This window comes from Lineus longissimus, chromosome 7 (genome assembly GCF_910592395.1).
Source record: "Lineus longissimus chromosome 7, tnLinLong1.2, whole genome shotgun sequence".
In the NCBI taxonomy this organism is placed as follows: Eukaryota; Metazoa; Nemertea; class Pilidiophora; order Heteronemertea; family Lineidae; genus Lineus; species Lineus longissimus.
In genome coordinates this window covers 10,819,499-10,828,393 of record NC_088314.1, presented here as the reverse complement: position 1 = coordinate 10,828,393, position 8,895 = coordinate 10,819,499, and positions in this window count along the sequence as shown.

The following is an 8,895-nucleotide window of genomic DNA, read 5'->3' as shown; positions in this document are numbered from 1 at the left end:
GGAGTTCACGGTGATTAAGGGCAAGGGTGCATCATTACTAGGAAAGAACACTGCTGAAATATTGGATCTGTTGCAAGTGGGTCCAAATTCCAATGTGAATTCTCTTACGGTTGAAGGGAATGATACTGATATCAAGGCCAAGTTTCCAAACGTGTTTGGTGGTGGTGTTGGTAAACTTAAAGGGTACAAGGTGAAGTTGCACATTGACGAGACAGTGAAACCTGTTGCACAGCCCTCGAGACGTACACCGTTCGGTCTCAGGGACAAGTTAGATCGAAAACTTGATGAGTTGCTCGATATTGACATAGTTGAAGAGGTTGTGGACACTCCCACTGAATGGGTGTCGCCTTTGGTTGTTGTCCCAAAGGGTGATAATGATGTGCGCGTGTGTGTTGACATGAGGCGGGCTAATGAAGCCATTGTGAGGGAAAGAGATGTGATACCAACGATAGATGATATCTTGTATGAACTAAATGGTTCAACGGTCTTCTCGAAACTAGATTTGAAGTGGGGTTTTCATCAGATTGAGTCAGATGAAAGCTCACGTCATATCACAACTTTTTCCTGTCACAGAGGTATTTTTCGCTATAAAAGACTCATGTTTGGTATCGCGAGTGCTCCAGAGCAATTTCAGAAGATTGTACATGATGTGTTGAGGCGCTGCAAGGGGGTAGCTAACATAGCAGATGATTTGATCATTCATGATCAGGGTCAGGGTGTGGCAAAACATGATGAAAACTTGTTTGAAGTTCAACAGTGCCTTGAGGACAATGGCCTCACTGTCAACTGGCCAAAGAGTAAGTTTAGGATGTCTAAGCTTACGTTCTATGGTCATGACCTTGGGAGAGATGGTGTTTCCCCCAGTGAAGAGAAAGTAGCCGCAGTGGTAAATGCTCAACCACCTTGCAATGCCTCAGAGGTTAGATCATTTCTTGGTTTGGCCCAGTATTCGGCCAGGTTTGTACCTCATTTTGCTCAGGTCACAGAGCCACTTGGAGCTCTGACTAGGAAAAGTCAGGAATTTGAGTGGGGTGACCCCCAGAAGCAGTCATTTGAGAAATTGAAGTGCTTGATGTCCCAAGCCAAAACTCTTGCATATTTCAAAAATGATAGCAAAACTAGAGTGGTTGCAGATGCTGGCCCAAAAGGTATAGGCGCAGTCCTATTGCAACACCAAAGGGGTGTCTGGAGAGTGGTGTCGTATGCCTCTAGAAATTTGACAGATGTTGAAAGAAGGTATTCTCAGACAGAGAAGGAGGCATTGGCCTTAGTGTGGGCCTGTGAGAGGCTAAGGTTGTACCTGATAGGGCGGAAATTTGAATTGGAAACTGATCACCAACCTCTCCAGTTGATATTTGGTAAGAGATCAAAACCATCAGCCAGAATTGAGAGGTAGATCTTGAGAATTCAGTGTTTTGATTACCATGTTGTGTATAGGCCAGGCAAGGGTAACATTGCGGATGCACTGTCTAGGCTTAATCAGGTGTCTCCAAAAGACCAGAGTGGAGAAAGTGTAGACGCGGTCTATGCTATTGCTTCAGAGAGCATCCCCTGTGCTCTCACAGCCAGAGAAGTTGAACAGGCCTCGGCTTCCGATCCTGAGTTGTGCAGTGTTAGGCATTACATAAGAGGGGGCAATTGGTCTAAGTGTAAAATGCCACAATACTTGTGTGTAAAAGCTGAGTTGTGTGTTTTAGGCCAGTTAGTGCTGAGAGGTTCAAGAATAGTTATCCCAGCAAGTTTGAGGGATAGAGTGCATAGCTTAGCCCATGAGGGCCATCAGGGTATTGTTAAAATGAAAAACCGTTTGAGAACAAAGGTTTGGTGGCCAAAGATAGATTCTGATGCAGAGAAGTGTGTGTAAATCATGCCATGGTTGCCAAGTTGTTGGGGAATTTGCTCCTCCTGAACCAATGTCGAGGGTGGAACCACCTTCCGGTCCTTGGCAAGACGTAGCACTTGACTTGTTGTGCTTACCTTCAGGACATAGTTTGCTCATGATAGTTGACTACTACAGTAGATATTTTGAGGTGTGTGTCATGAAATCTACTACTTCTGAGAAAGTGATAGTGTGTCTTGAGGAAGTGTTCTCTAGATTTGGTTATCCGTTCTCTGTCAAGGCTGATAATGGTAGCAATTTAGATAGTGAAGAGTTCAGGGCATATTTGGATGAACATGGTGTTGAGTTGAGACATTCCCCACCTTTGTGGCCACTGGCCAATGGGGAAATTGAACGTCAGAACCGTACAATGGTGAAAATGTTGAAAATTGCCCAAGTTGAGAGTAAGAATTGGCGATCAGAAATGCAGAAATTTCTGTTAGCATACCGTAGTACACCTCAGACTAGTACGGGGGCCACACCCGCGTATTTGATGTTTGGTCGAGAGGTAAAGTCTAAGTTACCTGAACTGAGGCGAGACAAGAGTGTGTTAGATGAAGGTATCAGGGAGAAAGATTGGAGCAGTAAACTAGCTGGAAAAATGTATTCTGATCAGAAAAGGGGTGCCACTGAAAGTACCCTGGTCCCAGGAGACCAAGTTTTGGTGAAAAACACTTTTGATCATGGTAAACTGGCTCCAAACTTTGAACCTGAGCCCTACCAGCGTGTTGCAAAAGATGGAAGGGAAGTTACTGTAAGGTCAAAAGATGGTGTGGAAAGACACAGGGATAGTTCTTTTGTAACGAAATTCTGTGAAAGTGAAAAGAGAGATGAAGGAGGGTCTGAAACTGAACTGGTTGTGACTAGCAATGAGAGTGTGCCGCCTGTCATAGTTGCAGAAAGTAGGCCTAGAAGGAATGTGAAGATGCCAGAAAGATTTAAAGATTTTGTGACCTAATAACTGCAAGGTGACAGTTATGTATGAGTCTACCGTGTATGATCGACAGTGTTTTATTTCATGGTTGAAAAGGACATTTTCTTCATAAGTGGAAATTGACATTCTTTCCATAGTATTCATAGTACATTGTTTTGTACTTTATAGTGGACTTTTGTTTTCATACATTTTTAGGACGAGTCACCAGTGAGTGTTATTTTGCAGGGTGCTCATACTGCAGTTATCCATAGGGTTGTGTTAATGTTGTGTTTGTTTTACAAATAGATACTGATTCTCTGAAGAAAGGAAGGGATGTAGTATACCAGTCGTTGTAACTGTTGAGTGATACGTGCGTGAATTGAAAACTGTACGTTGATACCCGGGATACCCTGGATGATGATGGCGTCAAGTAAATAAACCGAATTTGTTGTTCTGTTCAAAACAAGTGATTGTATTGTCTTTTAGGCTTCGATTTCTACAAAGGGAGAACAAGAATAGAGTGAAAAGCGGCATTTTGCTCCCTCTAAAGAGCCTATCCCATCCTTCCCCAATACCTAAAGGCCAGTTTGTGAGCGTCTGAAAAAGCTCTCCGGGTTTTTCATCCAACACAGATGTACACCTCCCGCGGTTTTAGAGGGAATCAAAAACATTTTCAGGTTTTATCACAGCCATACTAGACAGGTTTCGCAACCCATGTATATACGAACGACGAAGAACGAACGTCTGTAGTGTCATCAAGTCCTGCGCAAATTCTACAGGGAGTTTTCGCAAATCCCCCGAAATGCCAACGTGAACGCCTAGCCCATTGGCGATCTCCTGATAACGATGTCGAACAACAGGACAGGCCTTCGCGTTGACGGTCGGGGGCTTTGCGAAAACTCGCTATGAAAGCAACACACGTAAATCAGCTTTCCTGCTTAGTTGTACGAGTAATCATGCAATTCTTTAAAGACATTTCTCGATAAAATGCTACATATTACTTTGTACATTGTCGTTCCTGCCTAGCTCTTGGTAAAGGTTGCAAAACCTCCCTTATAACACATTTCGCACCAAATCTAAATTCGAAATATACTATATGCTTACCTTTTTCACAATATTCTAAAAAGCAAAAAAAACAGTAGGAGCGAACCCTATACTGCCTTGAAATAGAACGAACTTACATCATGAAACAAAAGGCGTGTTTGAAAAATTCGTGATTTCTTCATCCGTCAAAATAAAAATCAGGAAGATTTTATTTGGGGGGGTGGGGGAATTCTCACGAATCGCAAAAATGGATTGGCACGAAATTTGGCCGTTCGCACTACGTCAAGGGCTTGGATAACATTCGAAGGCTGTCCCTGTTGGCGCTTCCGTTAACATTACGTGCATTTGCCCTTGCCGTTACAGGTTTATCGACCCCCATTAAAGCTGTTTCGTTGGGTCAATCATCAAGATTTGCCCTAATTTAGTTACGCTATGATAGGACAATAGAAAAATGTGAATTTAGCCCTAGTCGCGGGCTTTGTTTAAAGACAATAGACCGTGTATTGGGCGAAGCCTGAATTATTTTAACTACAGTGTTAGAAAGGGGTCAAAATAGTGGTTTTGAATTAAACTCTTATACTGTTAAGACTAAACTATGAGTTTACCTGATATCGACTTCGGAGGAAATGGTTTCAACACACACAAGTCTCGTACCTGCCGACCAGTCGGCGCAAATGGAAACACCACCATAGTGGACATTTGGCCACAAAATTCATGGCTTCGAGATTCGTTAAATTGACTCCCGAAGTAGATTACTCCCTCTCGGCCTGAGTTTCGCTTCTGTTATCTGGTTCTACAGGTTGTGTATTTCAGTTGTTGCTTAAAACCGTCAACATATATATAGGGATGTGCTTTTCGATCCACAACAAAGGCCAGACGACACCATCTGTTGTCTCGGAGTCTGCTATGTATGGTTTCCGCACTAGCACATAACTCGGATGATTCCTTAATTATCAGCATGAGTACATTATTTCCCATAATTCGAAATCCTATGTAAAAATCACGTCCTCTATATTGGAAGACGAGATCACTCCTATAGCATGTGGTGTGTTTCTTAAGTAATACTGTGACAGAAAAGGAGGTGTTTCTCCAGAGATGGACGTCACTTACTGTGACTCTGGGATGCGAATAAAGTGATAAGACACTGCCGAAGGTCCGTGAAGCGACGAAATTTGCATTTTGTAAAATCCTGGTACGCCGAAAAAATACATTCTTTAAAACACTCAGGAGAGTATTAGTAGGAAAACGGGGACGATCATTTAAAAAAATGACTATTCTGGGAAATGAAACCAGTCGGTACGTTGAAAACAAAAGTAATGCAGGGTGATCCTTTGAAGTCGGGCCTGCAGGAAGAATTCACATGATCTGACTGGTCCTCTCGATCACTCATCGAACACCATGCACATCATTTCACATTTACAAACTGATTCGCAAGGACTCACAAAAAGCTCACACACTTAAACCCATGCAAAGCTGGGTTAAGCACGCGGTGGTTTGATTCCCCGCTTGTTCCCTACGAACACGCTCAGAGTAGACCCGAGCTGACAGAAGCCAACAATTACTTTGCTACCTGCAGTCCGCTCTAAATTACCAGTATTATAAAATGACGAGATGTTGTTCGTGGATCTAAATCATCGAAGTCTTGGCAAGATGGACACAGACCATAAGTGTCACTTGCAAAATAAGTACAGCATCATCATAAAAAAACAATTGTTATATTGGTATGAAAATCCTGATCGCGCCTTTCAATGATCACCTTACGGTCTTGTCCGTTCCATCCAATTTGAAGAACGAAATGTCTGCAAGCAGTGCAGGGTTTTTCGGGAACTGAGTAAATCTCACTCTAGTACCGAAAATTGAACAACATAGTCGACTGTTATCGAGAATTAAGTAACATCACTCTCAAAGAAGATCTAGAGTCGCAATTTAGTTTCGAGAACTGAGTAGAATCGCTTTCTAGTTTCGACAATGGAGTAGAATCGCACTCTAGTTTCGATAGCAGATTAGAATCGCACTCTAGTTTCGATAGCAGAGTAGAATTTTCTCTAGTTTTGATAGCAGAGTAGAATTGCACTCTAGTTTTGACAATAGAGAAGAATCATACTCTAATTGTGACAGTAGAGTACGACCGTGCTCTCTTTTCGAAACAAAATAGACATTAATATAGAATAGAATCGCACTCTACTTTCGACATGACTGTAGAATCACACTCTGGTAACGAGCAGAGTAGAAACGCACTACAGTGCCAATAAACAAGTTCAGAAGCAGTCGCAGTATATATAAGAGCCACTAACCCTGTTTGGTCAAATTCGCATCGCAGGTGCAAGGATGCATCAAGAAGGAAGTTAGCAGTGTCAACGCAATTAAGAACATGTTCATTGATGTTGACGACAGCTATCCTCGCGAGGACCAATAATATCATGGACATATCAATCTAAACATCTCGGATAGTCTCGCGAGAAGACGTTGCTACAACATATCCATTTTACGTCATTCTGTGGTTCTGTAATCTTCTTGTTTAGTAATAGTCCTAGTCCTCGTATTTCTGTGCAGGCCACGTAGTAACAGGAGCTGGACACGTCTACAGGAGCTTTACAGGATAAATTTAGTACCGAAATCTATATCATAATACTATAAGGCGGCTCGATAAAGTGCCATTTGGGGTAGTGTTTCGTCTCGAAATTTTGCACGTTTGCAGTTGATATGTTATCCTGATGCAACGTTATGTTTATTTTCGGAAATTTACTTCAGCGAAGCAGTAATGAGGGATTTTTAATCGGACAGTGTCAATTCTCCTTACCACTCACAGAAGCCAAGCCATTGCTGTTTAGTTATGCAGGGGATTAATCAATTACCTGCACTCCCTGTGGGGTGACTTACACTACCTGTTGAACAGCTGGCTGTAGGGGAATGATTGGAACAGCCTGTACCGGTTGACCTGCTGAACCAAGGTTAATGTTATTTTCAATCCACGATTGCAGGTCACCTGATCTTCGAGATTTCGCGGGGAAAGAAATTGTAAACAAACGCATGTGTGCAGTTCAAATGTAAACAAAAATGTATTTTTGGTACTTTTGGTTGCTTGACTTGGGTTTTCCCGCAGTAAGGAGCTGGTGTCAAATTGGTGGGCTATTGTCTATGGGTGCTGTGTTAGCCAATGCTAGCCCTTGATTATAAAGGGATTTTCAAATGAAGGTTACCATGGTCTGTTTATGTGCTCACCACAGCTTTCAATACTTGTTATATCTGAAAAGGCACTATGAACTTGGCATGGACTTATCAAGGAGCTGCTCACGGTGCTGAGACATGTGAAGGCCTATCTGGGTTCTCCTCCTTCTCCGTATAAAAAGGCGCATATTGCTGACTAAGGAACGAAGCATATTCACATCATCCTCATTATCTCTATCAGACCAATTGATATACTTTTATGTGCACGCATACAGCACGCGCGCGCCACAGCCAGGTCCGAGTCTGTGGACAAATGGTTGGTTTAATTTGTCTCTTCGATATTGCTCCTTTGATATTGCATTAGATTTTCATTGCAATTCAATCTAGTCAAGGTATAGCCCATTTGAACCTGCCTGCGCCACGGGTACAATGCTAGTCTTTGTATAATACCCAGTTTAGTTGCAAAAACAAATATGCTGTACCAACAGAACCTGTGTATATGAAACCAATTGAACTCCATTTTGAATTAGAACAACAACCAAGACTCAGTTGGAGTTATGACGAGGTTCCGGGATGGCAAAGTGAGTTTGATCTCGGACGAGAATTTCTCCACAATATATTATGCATCCATTCATTGTAGTAATTTGAAGATCAGACATAATTAGCCATGTTAGCTGAGGATCCATCCAAAGGTCGAGTAAGAACACAGTAAAGATACAGTTGTTATTTTGATGAGAATTACATTTCGTCACTCTGGGCCAAGTTGTTCAAATGTTGCACAAACTTCACATCCCAAACAGTTGCGTTAAGTAACCTTAGATATGTTAGCTCCCCAAGGATGTCCTATTAAAGTTTTCCATGTTTAGACTTAACGACTCCGTTGAAGCTTATATGTTTTTTGAGCAACCCATGCCAGCCCTGAAATATTTGTACTGCCCGGATCTCATAATGCATAGAAGCCCGATGAGTCGTGTTGAGACGTTGCCGCCAGGACGTTATACAATAAAACCTCTCTATCAGGGACGCCCTTGTGACTGATGTCAAGGGGCGGAAGAGGGACTGAGTGACTGAGTCTAAAAAACTGCACATATGCGAAATTCCGATTGTTGACAGACTACCACATGACATCTGACATTGGCCACTAGAAGCATGTTTGTCAATTAAATCTCCGGTCATTTTGCATGCTATGAAACTTCCGCGAGTCCTTTAAATATCAAAATCAATCGCGGGGACCAATCTTCAGTGGCCATGGCTGGGGGGGGGGGGGGGGCACATCCTTCTACATACCGTAGCTGGGTATGGGAAGGCCGAGCTAAAACCTCTGCTGTTGCAGCGGTAGCCCGGAGACCAGGATCATGGGATTCCGTATTTTAGCAAAATCCATAGCAACGATCGCGTCATCGAGCCATCGCGTCGTCGAGTCATCGAGTCGAATACCACAAGCCGCAAGGAAATGGCCTCGCATTCGATTGTCCACCTGGGGCACAAGCTTTAATCAGTAGAAAATCCAAATGCTCATCAGAAACACACCCGAATGCTCGGATTTGGCTTTATTCGGGAAGGTATATTTTACCCGTCAGCTTGCTAAATCGCCGTCAAAATCTTCTCTTCTAAATTATATATTTGTAAAAGCTACCCACTATGTCTTGTTGCTTGGCCTAGGCCACCCTGTACTTCCTATTGTGTACTCACAGAGTAAATACGTAGCCTCACGATACTCTCGCGGAACTTCACGATAATCATGTCCAAATAGTTATACTTCTAACTTGGTACACAGCAGTGGGAGAAACACAATTCGGTTTGCTTTTTCGGTGAATTGTCTGCCAGTATTAGCAACAAATCCGTTTTGTCAGGTCTCAAATTATTGATTTGTCATTGATGTGTGATGATA